Source organism: Colias croceus, chromosome 25, assembly GCF_905220415.1.
Source record: "Colias croceus chromosome 25, ilColCroc2.1".
NCBI lineage: Eukaryota > Metazoa > Arthropoda > Insecta > Lepidoptera > Pieridae > Colias > Colias croceus.
Genome location: NC_059561.1, coordinates 1,291,708 through 1,306,487, shown reverse-complemented (window position 1 = coordinate 1,306,487; position 14,780 = coordinate 1,291,708). Strand labels below are relative to the sequence as shown.

Genomic DNA, 14,780 nt, shown 5'->3' with positions numbered 1-14,780 from the left:
GTCGCTTAGATATAAATAAAATTATTGGTTTGACGTGAAATCGTAACATATACAGATTTCAATTCTCAATTTTAATATGAGTTCGATTGCACTTGCTCATGAAATTATCGGCCCTTGATAAGTGTACGAATTTTAAATTAAATCCGTCCGTTTAAAGTGGGTCAAAATCGAGCCAAAAGGATTCAGTTACATACAAACATATAGGGGAAGCTAATCCTGGCGATCCTTATAAGGATAATAAGACAATTTTTGAAATAATTGTATTGTCACCGATCCTTGATAAGTGTACCAAATTTGAATAAAATCTGTCCGTTTTAAATGGGTCAAAATCGAATTGAAAGAAGTCGGTTACATACAGTTATAGTGAAGTCCCATGTCCCCTAGTGGGGTAAAGGGCAGATGCATTATACATATTGTGTTTCACTGATCGATTTTCTTTAGGGACAAGTAGGCGATCAGCCTTCTGTGTCCTACCAGAGCGAGACATTTTTTTTTCTTCGTCTCCACCGGGAATCGAATCCAGGACCGGTCGGTTCTACTCTCACGCGTCCACCACTGTACCAAGGAGGCAGTTACACACAGGTCAAGCTTATAAAAGCATGTTAAAAACTTTTTTAGTTTAGTTTGAGTTCAAGTAGTTCCTCTAGTTATTTAGATAACAATACGAAAATAACCAATTTAAATAGACGCGTATTGCTTATATCATTTTAAGATTCATTTTAGATAAGCTTTTTACTCGCGGAGGCTGTGACGTCATAAGCGTGTGATCATATCTAAGATAAAATATGGCTGTTACATAATTTATAATTTTTTATTAGCTTCATTTAAAAAAGGGGCTATTTATTTCAATATGTACGTTTAAAATCAGCTTAATAGATATTCAAGAGGTACCTACATCATAAAAACTCTTATCGTCAAGAATTATCAATATTGAAGAAATAATTTCAACTTTTTTATACTTAGGTATTGTATCGAAATTAGCTTTTTAATTCATATCAGGGTAATAACAACTTATAGGTTAACAAAAAAATAAACTAAATTCATAAAATAGGCTTATATATTTAACCGAAAAAACAATGCTACTACAGTTTCCCATTATTATTCTCATAATAATAAATTATTATCAGACAAATAATAAACCAACTATAGCAAGCAAGTTTTACAATTTATAATTAATAATTCCAATCCAAATATCAACCGTGCCCACCGTAGCTTACCCTTATCGATCATCGTTCGGAAAATAAAAAATAACAATAGCTAAGGTCGAATGAGATCATTACATCCCATCCATTTCGATACATCAATCAATTTGTATGTCTATTTGTATCGACGGAACGCCCACGTTATATTTTTTGTCCATAATTATTATTTAATTATATGCTGTAATTTGTTTTTCATTAATGTAATGGCTGATCGATTGTTGGAATTAGATTTTTTTGTGTTAAGCCTATCTGCGTATTTATCTGTAACTTAAGATGAAACTTAAGTATGTGTTTAATCTCATTTATTAACTAACATAGTGTAATGAACTTTTTTAAAGTGACATCCATTTATTTTATACTAAAAGCTTATAGCTTATATAAATACTTATGTATTTTTGATATCCAAATTAAAGAATAATATGACCATTTTTCTGCGATAATTTTGACATCTTTTAAAAAGTAACTGAAGGTTTTTAAACGCGATTTTTTCATTTTTAAACCGAGGTTTTTTCGTGTCCAGGCCTATGTTCTGATTAAATAATAATATTATAAGCATATAACATCAAAAGTTAAGTTCTATTAAAACTAATTATAATGAACTAGCTTTCCGCCCGCGGCTTCGCCCGCGTTTTGAAAGAAAAACCCGCATAGTTCCCGTTTCCGTGGGATTTCCGGGATGAAACCTATCCTATATGTTAATCCAAGTTACCCTCTATATAAATAAATAAATAAATAAATAAATCATTTATTTCACTTAAAACATTTTACAAATTAGAGCGACCCAGGCTCCTAAGATAGTAAGAACTGTTTTTCAGGAGCCTGTGTCATATGTGTGCTAAATTTCATTGTTATCGGTTCAGTAATAGTAACAAACACACACACACACACACCCTCACAAATTTGCGCATTTTTAATATTAGTAGGATTTTCTATATCGGTAGTTGCATACAGATAAAAAGACGTCCTTTTTAATAACCTGTTCCCAGGTTCGAATCCGGGATAATCAATCGTATGCGACGTTAATTACCCTTAATGAGCTATGGGTCATTAACTCAGCAATTGGAAAATAATTAACTATATTAACATTCCGTATTTACTCCTCTTATTGGATAAATCTTTGATTGTTTTTTAGAAGCCGCTTCCTTAGATTTGTATGGGATAAAATCTATAGGTACTAATTAATACTATAAAGCTGAAGAGTTTGTTTGTTTGAACGCGCTAATCTCAGGAACTACTAGTCCGATTTGAAAAATTATTTCGGTGTCAGATAGCCCATTTATCCAGGAAGATTATATAATATAATCACGCTAAGAACAATATTTTATGTTTTTGATCAAACAGAATCCTCGAAAATATCATCTAGTTTGACATATATTTTATTGTTTCGATTTGGTCTTGAATATTACACATGATATAAAAGAATGGTAATTTTGCTTTATACCCTCTCTTAAGCGGATAAACTGTGTTTAAAGTATACATTGTATAAATTTATTTTTGTTGTTTTACAATTTCTTCTAATCTTTCACATAAGTTCTAACATCTAAAACCTTCCGTAAACCGAGGTTATTAACCAGGCATTGCATAAAAAAGTCACTTATTTTTTGCCACACAACGTCAGTCATGATAGATGTCCTGTGTACTAGATCAAGTTATTTATGTTCTAACTTATATTCTTCAAGTTATCTTCAAGTTATGTAACACTAGGTTTCGTCCTGGCTTCACTTGTGCAATTTATGTTAACACAAGTATAGAAATAAAATTAGAGAAGATAAGTTACATCAAAATTAATAAAAAAAATGTATGTTTTGTACTTTATAAAGATGAAGTGTTTGAAAAGAAGATATGATGATAAGATAAGATGAGATGATGATAAGATAAGATAAGATGATGTGTATGTGTGGTGTGGGTGTGTATGTTCGTGACTCTTTCACGAAAAAACTACTGAACCAATTACAATGAAATTTCGCACACATACATATAGGGGATAACTTGGGTTAACACATAGGATAGGTTGTATCCCGGATATCCCGTTAATCCCACGGGAACGGGAACTATGTGGGTTTTTCTTTGAAAGAAGCCGCGGGCGGAAAGCTAGTATTTATACATTTTATGTCGTTTCAACTTAGTCAGGTTTGTCTCCAATTTAGAGCATTTAACCATTAAAAAAAAGACGTGTGGCACTCGGGGACTGCCGCGGTAAAGCTATTGCATAGCATGCCTTCAAGCCACACCTCCGAGCCCGTCGGAGTGGGGAGCGTGAGGTTTTTTCGTTACGGAATTTCTCGATTCGGTCCCCGCGCTCAAGGCCCGCGATAGAAGCTATGCAATAGCTTAATAATATATTCAACTCTACCTTTAAATCACACACGATTCAACCTACACTACCTACTCCCCATCTACGATCATCACTATATCTTTTTCCAAAACCAAAACAAACCCAGCGATGTACTTTAAAATTCGTTGAACTAATTTTGTCAAGTTCACAGTTATATCGTTTAGTCATTAACAAGTGACCTCGATTTAAACAAAAGATTATCTTACAATGACCAAGTCATGTTTAGTTCTTTAGTTATGTGACCTACAAACAACTTTTACTAATACATCCTTTTCCGGAAAAGTATTTAAAAGCATATTATGTTTTTACGAAGCGCAAAAAAGCGAAGAGAATACTTCAAAAGCCTATGTTTTTATACCTAATTAAATTGTAAAACTGACATGATTTAAAAGATCAACTATGGAGTTTCTTGCCGGTTCTTCTCCGTAGGTACTGCTTTCCGAATCGGTGGTAAATGTTAAAATATGTAATGACGTTTCAAACGTGCTACTAGAAGAAGTCTAATTGAATAAATATATGTTTGAGTTTGAGTTTGAGATTAATAAATAGTAAAAAAAGTAGAAATGAGGTTGTTTTTAACATTTTTAGCATCACCTGTATGTTTGTATGTAAGCGACTCCTTTCGATTCGCTTTTGCCCCATTTTAAACCGACGGAGTTCATTCAAATTTTGTATTTTTCGAGGATCGGTTTCTATCTTAGGTGTCTATACAATAATTTGGAGAGTTTATCTTATATTTTCAGAATAATAAAATTAAAAATTAACATTTTTATAATCAGTTGATTCAAAAGATTACTGAAACACTTAACAACAAACTAATAATTTATTATAAGTCGCTTCACCCGGTTTGACCTGGTAAGATAAAAATATAAGCTTATAGCCTTTGTTTCTCGGAAAAGATGAAACTTTATAATGAGTTCTTGAGTTAAAACAAATAATCAATTCATTTTTATAATATTATTTAATACTATAGATAGATATAGTCTAGTATATAATAGTAGGTAAGCAGCATATGAATATGCAATCTTCCAGCTTTCACTTGACTATTTTTTTTACTGTATTTATTAGATTTTAAGCATTTAGACATTCAGTTACTTATTAAAGACAATACGAGAACCACTCACGTTTTCAAGACTATTATAATACAAGAACCACTCAAAGTATGAAAACAAAGATACGGCGGTCACGTTTTAAAACACCTCAATACATCGCAATTCGATTATCATATCAGCAATTACTGCGAAATTGTGTCGACTGATAACCCAAAATTTGTTATCAATACATTCTCTTGTGAAAGTCCCAGTTTTCAAGCACTTGACCTCGTTAAATTATTACGTAACATTTGGGTTATCTATACTTATTAACCATAATATCTATACTTAATAATCAGCTCTAGCCTCTAAGTATTATAAAGCTAAAGAGTTTGTTTGTTTGTTTGAACGCGCTAATCTCGGGAACTACTGGTCCGATTTGAAAAATTCGTGTTAGATAGCTCATTTATCGAGGAAGGCTATAGGTTATATATCATCAATCTAAGACAAACAGGAGAGTAGCCACGGGGAGTGAAACCGCGCGGAGCAGCTAGTGGATAAAATAAAAGTACCTACTTATTTGTTTAGAAAATAAACGATGTCGCTCTAATACATGTATACAGGCAAAACCAAATGATTATCTTGTATGCCAATTATAATTCAATTAATACCATTAAAACTATGATCTTTAGAGACCATTACATATAGAATCGTGACTCCTTTTTATTGTTACTCATCCATAACCTTTAGTATTTAAAGTATTTTAAAGTGGTTGCCGCATTGTATTTTTTTGCTGACTTCTTATTTCATCGAAGCATAAAAAACATGAAATTCGTGTTTACAATTTGGAGCTTTTTTTGGTTATTTTTGGGCCATTGTCTATAATAGAGGGGATAAATTAAATAGGATATTAGACTAACTGATTCCCGCGACTTCGTCTATGTTAAATAAAAAACTGTTAGTGAAAATAACATTAAAAATGGATTAGTCGTTTCAGATATTTATAAAAGGGGCCATCCATAAATTACATCACACGTTAATAGGGGGGGAGGGTATCATCTTTATGTGACATAATTTGACAAGGAGGGGGGGAGGGGTTGAAAGTTCTAAAATTCGCGTGACGTAATTTATGGATGGCCCAAAGTAATAAAAGTAATTTATTACACACTAGGTTTCCGCCCGCGGCTTCGCCCGCGCCGTCAAAGAAAAACCCGCATAGTTCCCGTTCCCGTGGGATTTCCAGGATTACGTCATTTTCCCGGGATAAAAAGTAGCCTATGTGTTATGTTTCCTTTCTCGGGTATCAAAATATCTCTATACCAAATTTCATGAAAATTGGTTCAGTAGTTTAGGCGTGATTGAGTAACAGACAGACACTGACAGACAGAGTTACTTTCGCATTTATCTATACATATAATAAATCTGTAGAAGGGTCAATTCTGTACATTAAAAATATTGAAAAAATAAATAGCAGGGGGTATTACTGGATCGATACCAAACCCAAATATGTAATTAAAAAAATTTTGTCTGTCTGTCTGTCTGTCTGTATGTTCAGGCATCACGTGAAAACTAACGGTTCGATTTCGATGAAACTTGGTAAAATTATACCTTATTATCCTGGGCGTAAAATAGGATACTTTTTTTCCTGGAAAAATACGCAGAAAAAAATTAATCTTAATTTTTCAGTTTTATCCATAGACGTTGTTCTGTAGAACTGCGAACACGCGTTGCGTAATATTATAGGCCTAGCCGTATTTGGGTCCAATAGATATTTATAAGATGTCATTGTCAGGGTTACTCAAAATGGAGAAATAAACCATCCACGCGAAGACCGACATCCGCGCGGACGGAGTCGCGGGCGGAAGCTAGTAGGCAGTATATCCATACTGCCTACTAGCTTCCGCTAGCATAATATAGCTATTGCACGCCTCATAAGCGAAGCGTTGAGGTGGGTACTACTGTCACTTCGCGCAAAACATCTGATTTTTCAAACTTAAAATGTCTTTATGTATCATACATTGCACTTGTAAGATAATACATACACACACATATTAAGAAAAAACACTATTTTTAACGTTCATGATATTTTTGATGTCATTTTTGTTATTTAAACTAGTTAAAAAACAGTTTAAAAAAGTTCTGTCTTGGACGTCCGTGTGTCTGTATGTGCGGATCCTTTATAAATCATCACCATTATAAATCACCACCATTATAAACTCGATTCTTTATACTATAAGCCAAGGTTTAAAAAAATAAGTTGGTAGTCAGTCCCTTAAACCTGCGCAGTTTCACATCTAGGTGGGGCCACAAGAAAAATAGCTCAATTATTACGGTACCGCTTTCTTTACTTTTCCAAATGTTTTATTTTATTTCATTTTTATATTTATAGTCACGTACTCTTTATAAATAATCAATTTTATTGTAAAGGATGAGATTATGAGGCGTGCACTTTTGGATTTTCCAAACTATTTTGTTTTATTTTGACCTTTCCTGTGCATTACAGAAAATATTTATCAATATTGTGGTAGAGGTATTTTGAGTGTAAGAAAAAGAAATCAAATTTGTTCGTGGAAGGATAATTACCTTGACTTTTAAAATCGAAATGATTTAATGGAAATTATGAAATAACAGCATATTAATAACACTTTCTAAGTAGGTATTTTTATGCGGTTTTTCCCTGTTTAATACTAAAAGGACTGACTAATAGTGGTATATTATAATGACCTTTAATTCAGACGTCATTATTGTGACGTCATTTTCTCAATAATTTTGCCTATTTCTACTTGATCGAATCCTGTTTCAAATACCTATGCTTTTTAAAAATAACACAGCGGTTTTACCTGCATTACTCTGCGCCTATTATTCTTACCATGATGATACTTACAGCATTTAGCTTTCCTCGATAAATAGAGTAGGTACATAATATAACAGTGAAATATTTTTTTTCAAATCGGACCCGTGTTTCCTGTTATTAGCGCGTTCAAGCAAACAAACTCTTCAGTTTTATAATATATGTAGGTACTAGCTTTCTGCCCGTGGTTTCACCCGTTTTGTCTAAAACCTACTAAATAAATACTAAAACCTTCCTCTTGAATCACTCTATGTATTAAAAAACCGCATCAAAAGTTGTGTAGTTTTAACGATTTAAGCATACATAGGGATATAGGGACAGAGAAAGCGACTTTGTTTTATAGTATGTAGTGATAATGAAGTATGGATAAGGAATTTCAAAACAGAATGACATATTTTATAACCTTGATCCAATTGTTATAACTACGAATTAGTCGCCAATTATCTTTGATTAGCCGAATCCGATTTCCTTTAGGTCAATGTTGAGTTGGATAATAATAATTGTTTGTAACACAATAATTTATTATGAAAGTATATGTTTACTAGCTTTCCGTCCGCGGTTTCGCCCGCGTTTTGAAAGACTGTCCTATCGCTTGGAGCGATTTCTTCCAGACAACCACAGATCAAAGGAAAACTATGTTAAAAGATGTTGAAAATTGCATAAAAATGTGTGATGTATTTATTCATTTTATTCTAGTACTTGCATGTGTAATGTCTATCACATTAGGTACTTATACGAGTCATAAAAATATATAGATGTTTGTTTCTCCATCACATCAGAACGGCTGAATGAATCTGGAGGAAATTTGACATAAAAGACAGACTAATAAAGTATAAAACTAATAACTACTAAGAAATAGGAATAAATCTACTATAGCTATTAAACCAGTTAATTTAATTATAATAAACTAGCTTACCGCCCGCGGCTTCGCCCGCTTTGTCTAAAACCTAATAAAAATTATATACTAAAACCTTCCTCTTGAATCACTCTATCTATTAAAAAGAACCGCATCAAAATCCGTTGCGTTGTTTTAAAGATTTAAGCATACAAAGGGACATAGGGAAATAGGGACATAGTTAGGGACAGAGAAAGCGACTTTGTTTTACCTATATTATGTAGTGATGATTTTCTATATTCAGTATAACAGTAACAGACGGCGCTACATATTTCAAGAATTCAAAATTTCGCAGTAAATGCAGAAATAAAAGATAAAACAAACACGAACAAAAATAGATAAAACCGCGAATAAACAGGCCAATCTACTTCAAGAATTTCGTTGTATGCAATTGTGTATCTTTTTACGAACAAAAAATTGTCAATTTATGAATATCGTCTTCGCTGTGGAATTTTTTAAAAGCCCCATTAATAGATATAAATACATTGTAAAAAGTATAGGAATGGCGTAACAATGCCAGTCTTTCTTGTTTTGTATTTGCGATACAAAAATATATTTCTAAAGATAAGTGTGTGAGATGGTAACATAATTTATAAAATACTAGCTTTACGCCCGCGGCTTCGCCCGCTTTGTCAAAAACCTAATAAATTAGATACTAAAACCTTCCTCGAGAATAATCCTATCTATTAAAAAAAACCGCATCAAAATCCGTTGCATAGTTTTAAAGATTTAAGCATACCTACATAGGGACAGAAAAAGCGACTTTGTGATATATATCATTTTATTTAATAAAATTGATTTATTCATTATGTTTGAGCAATTTAAAAATAAAAATTGATAATAATAAACATAGGCAATATTAATTGACTGCGTTAGTAGGTATATTTTATGTTTTGAATTTAGATTTCATTAATTAAATTTATCTGCGTTATATTGTGGCTATTACCTATGTTACTGCTATTACACAAAACGACAGAATCTTCGAAATTCGTAGCGTCTGTGTAATATGAACAATTATAATTTAAATGTTCTGATATTTAGTTACATTGCAAATTGCAATGAGCATTCACAACATACTTAATTGACAATGATAAAATATCAAAAACTAAAAAAATTTCGAAATAAATTAAAATAATAATTAGGTTCGTAAATGTACAAATTAACTTTGTACACTGTCCAATAGAATGTAGTGTGACCTTTTTATTGATAAATGCACTTAAACTCTTAAGTAATAAAAGTCTAATTATACTAATGTGTGTTTGTAATAAAAAATACACATTCAGCAGTCTTTCACTAAATAGAAAGCGATTCACACCTACTAACATAATATGTTTTTATTTTATTTAATGTAAGTGATAGGTACCACACCTACTTACATAGGTAGGTATATATTAGACATATTTATATTTTATTTAATGCAATAACTAGGTGTTTTTTGAAGTGAATCTACTTGGCGCGTTGAGAGTAACATTTCAAGGTCGCGTCATGGCCCTAACGTCACGTTATAGAGCAAGGCGACGATTTTGGTACCTTTGAATCTTGCCAAAGAAGTTTCACTTCTGTCACGTGTGCTCCGCACATACGTTCTTTTCTTAATTATGCGAGCGTAGACACGGTACAAACTTGTATTGTAAGAGATTAAACTATGATTTTGATACGAAGAATCTCGTGAATAAATAAATAAATTATAGAACTGAATCATCTGCGTTGATACATTCTTTTCCATGAAGATTCATCTGCTCTTTTTGCATTTACATACCTTAATTGGAATAAATGAATATGCATAATAATACTACGTTATATTTTTAATTTGTTTACTTATCTTTATTCTAATTTATCTTCCTGATTATTTTAATGTTAAAATTTAAATTGGTTTAGTGCGTAACTTTGAAAAAAAGTTTTTTTGTATTGAATTTTTTATAATGCCTCCAAAAATAGGGTGTTTTTTGTACGTAAATGTTTGTAAAAAACTTGGCTTTATTAATTTAATATGGATATTTGAATTAATTTAACTTCAGTATTGTAGCCCCTTGTAGCCCTACCCATATTTATTGAGAGAGCAATCTTTAATTTTTTTTAAACTGTGACAACAAAAACTTAGTTTATTTAATAACAGCATTAAATAAAATAGGTATAGGTATCTTAGGTAAAAATTTAGAATATGGACCGTCGATGCGGGGGTGGGGAGGGGTGGGGGAGGGGAGGGGGGGTCGGGGGGAACTCCTCGGTACCACTCCCCCCCCGCGCAGACCAGTAGTTCCTGAGATATTCAAGGTCAAAGTTTGAGGTTATAATTGGGCCGAAAGTGACAAATAATGGAGGGGAGGATAAACCTTTCCCTTCCCTCAATTCCCAAACTCCCTCCATAACCAAATTGTTGCACTATATTGCTTCTGCTTCTGCTCCAGCGCTGCGGGAAGTGCAGCCCTATCACCCTTGCGTATCTAAGTACAGGCACCTAGCTCGCCTACGCAGCTTCGGCTGTTTGGTCGCCTTCGGCGACCAGCCTCAGCCGCTTCTGCTTGTACGGTGCCTGCACTTAGCTACAGCGGGCGAGGGCTGCTCTCCCTCCGCGCTTCCGGATTTTTTAATACACTCTAGGGGTAAGAGCGGAAGGACCACGTGGAGTCGGGGTTGACAGATTTGGTTATGTGACTGCTCATCTTTTGTGTAATGGATTTATGTGGGTTACATTTTACCCATAATTGTATTATTATTATTAGAATTATTTACTTTTGTATAAATTAAATTATAACTAAACATAATTGAACTGAATTATTAATTAATAGTCGAGCAGCTACATTGCTGATGTGGCTATATGTAAACTAGTGTTTTGTGTAATTTCTTTATCTTTACTAAAATACTTTAGTTAACTTTGTGCATTGTTATTATTATCCAATATGTTTATATTTTAGAGGAAATATAATAAAACATACTTATTTTACATAATGAATTTTATATATTAATTACCAATTTAACATATTTTGACTTCTTTTATATACAATAACACTATAATAACTAAAATTATGTATTTTATAAAGTATTATTGTGATAAAAATATCACTAAAAAGCTGTATGAGTGAATCATTTGCTAGTGACAAGCATCTGTCAACGTCAAAATTACGAAAAGTAGTACAAATTAAACAAATTTGTTTATTTTATTATAAAAAAAATACGCGGCTGCGCAACTTGAAACTTCGTAAAATTACTTCTCAGAGTCTTATCTTATCGCTATAAAATCGCCGATATCCAACTCGACGGTCCATATTCTAAATTTTATCCGTATCTTATCCTAGAACCTCATAGCTGAAATATCGTTGCGCAGTGTTAAAAGTTTCATCAAAATCGCTTCATCACTTTACATGTCAACAAAACAAACTTATTTGCAACTATAAGAACGTTTCAAGTAAGTAGATAGGTAGGTAGGTATTTGTCCAAAGTTTTTAGGTTGTGTAGAGAAAACATGCAAGTGAAAGTAACATCTTTTTACTAAAATTTCTTTTGAATAATAGGTATGTTGTTTTAATTTGTAAGTAGGTAAGATCACATAACTGTTCATATACCTACCAATTTTAGTAAAAATAACTCTTTACTATTGCAAGTAGCAAATTAATGTCAGTATAGTAAACTATTTTCAGATCATAGAGATAATAACCTAATACATTTAAAACAAAACAGTTCTTCCTCATGTGACGCATTAAAAAAACATACAAAAATTATAAATTTTAATTACCTACCTAGTTGTGTATAATTTTTTAAAGCTGGTTCTGGTTTTGGCCTAGAAAAGCTGATCTCCTTAAAAAAAATCTAGTTTTTACTCTACATTTTATCCGTTTATCAATTCTAACCTTATTACAGTGTGGTTGTTAAAAAACACAAAAAAGGCCGAACATTAAAAACGCTATTTAAAACGAATTAATTACACATAATAAAGAAACAATAACTAAAACTCGAGTGAAATATAAGCCTTGCATTAAGTTATAAACAGCCAAGGTGAAAAAAAACAACTTTTAGGTTCACTTCAAGCAAACTTGCCGTACCAGATACCTACAATAAAAACTGCAAAACTCGTCTATTTTAAAACATATCCCTACGTAGGTATATTGCACCTAACTTCATCCAGGTAATTTTAAAACATTCGCAGATATAAAATTGACACAAACATACCTAATAACCTAAAAGTTCCGGATAGCACACATAATCACAAGCACTTTGGTTAATTTAGAACTTATATCACGATAAACACAGTTAACTTTTGCCTGATTTCACAGCGGTTTATAACACCCGTTATTTTTGAATTTGCGGGGCGGGACGTGCGTTCGAGTCGGCGGTCGACTCGGATCTACTAACTTCGTATTTTCTGACCTTCGCTTACAAATGCGACTGTCGGCGATACCGGTCTGGTTTAGGCAAAAGTGGTTCTACTTTTTCCCTCTCACTCACTCATGGTTTCGCGTTTTCGAATTACAATATTGATAACATTAAAGAGCATCGTTTGGTTTTTGTTTACTTTTACATAAGTTTTTATGTACATCTGTCTTGATTGTGCCCTGATTGTCTCTCAAACGAAACCTTCGGAGTCCTAACTAAATAGACATTATCATATGAAAAACAGAACCTTTCTTCGTAATAGTTTAATGTTAAAGTTCACAAATAAAAGTAATAAATGAACACGACTTGCTCCTGTTGAGGCTCTATCCTAAATAGCAAATAGAGAGTCATGTTTGGTTATGTAGAGTAATGACTCTACAATCTACAGTGGTAAATAAATATAAATAAATAAATATTTCGAGACAATTTTCACACACGGCACGATCATCCCATACTATAAGCTTTCGCTTGTGTTATGGAAATCAGATGGCTGATAAATATGTACATATATAATTTTAAATAAATACTTATATAGATAATTAACATGCAGACACAGAGCAAACACCTATGTTCATCACACAAATATTTGCCCCGGGTGGGAATCGAACCCACGACCAGTGGCTTGGAAGGCAGGGTCACTATCAGGCCTGTCATGGTAGAGTCCTTTATTTTTCCATCTGTTATGTTATCTCTATCTACTATAACTTGCAAATTGTAGAGGGATATATTTGAAATGTATTTAATATGTATTTATAATGATCTAGATATTTAAAATAAGCTTAATTTTTAAGCTTTTGCAAGCTTTTTCAAATATCGATTTTATTAAACTTATAGTCAGGATTGTATTCTAAAAAATAAAATAAATATATAGGTAGTTAAAGTTGGCAAATTCTTCCATTATGAATCACATATTATTTAAACGTCTCAGAACTTTCTAGAATCTAGAATAAGCGTGTGTTACTGATCTAAGATTACGTGATAAGAATATTATATTGATTTGAATTCATTCATTCCGATCGGGCAAATTGGAATTTTCGTGCCAATGTAGACTGTATACATTACTCTACTAACTCTACTAGACTCTACACTTAACTACTACTCTACTCTACATACTAAGAGACGATTAACTATAATAAAATACATGACAATTTATTTATTTATTAAATAAATAAATTTCTACACTATACTAGACTCTACACTCTACTACTACTCTACTCTACATGTTAAGCGACGATTAACTATAATAAAATACATGAAAATTTATTTATTTATTTAATAAATAAATTTCTACACTCTACTAGACTCTACACTCTACTACTACTCTACTCTACATGCTAAGAGATGATTTACTATAATAAAATAATTGAAAATTTATTGATTATATCAGACTCTAGACTCTACTATACTCTACTCTACCATACTAAGAGACTTTTTACTATAATACAATACTTGAATATTTTATTTAATAGTTCATCAAGAAACTACTTTTATAGCCTTATAACTTTGTTACACAAATTGATGTGTCTTTATGTCAATAACAGAAAAAAATATTATATAGATGGAATTTGGTAAAGAAAGAGATTAAGTAGTGTCTGACTAAGAATATCCTACTAATATTATAAATGCGCAAGTTTGTGAGGTTTTTTTTGTGTGTGTTTGTTACTCTTTCACGCAAATACTACTGAACGATTACAATGAAATTTAGCACAGATTTATAGGGTAACTTGGATTAACACATAAGATAGGTTTTGTTTCGGAAATCCCGGGAACGGGAACGGGAACTATGCGGATTTTTCTTTGAAAACGCGGGCAAAGCCGCGTCCGGAAATCTAGTTAACTATAATTGCAAATTGTTCCTGATTAAAATATAACTTATTCTTGGAAGAGTTTGATTTGCTTTTTGACTCAACTTAAAAGCTACCTATATAGGTATATACATTTTATTTCACAAGTGGAGGTAAATGAAGGGAATATCCAGTGACTAATTTCTTGGAAATAATTTTATTTATTTGTTTTTTATTTTAATAAGATATAAGGTACCTAGATTTCGTTTAAATTAAAATACGTATTAACTTTTAATGTTGTAAGTTAGACA

The 14,780-nt window shown here is 32.1% G+C and overlaps 1 protein-coding gene across 3 annotated transcripts in view; it reads right to left on the bottom strand.

Moving 5' to 3' along the window:
* Positions 1–12,649, bottom strand: part of LOC123703156 — an 86,074-nt gene extending 73,425 nt beyond the window's left edge. For 2 of the 3 annotated variants that reach the window (XM_045651065.1, XM_045651066.1), the window contains exon 1: positions 12,482–12,649. The gene's annotated coding sequence lies outside the window, so the exon portion shown is untranslated. Of the gene's footprint in view, positions 1–12,475 lie in introns of all 3 variants that reach the window. The other variant, XM_045651067.1, reaches the window with a different exon arrangement.
* Positions 12,650–14,780: the final 2,131 nt, after the last annotated feature.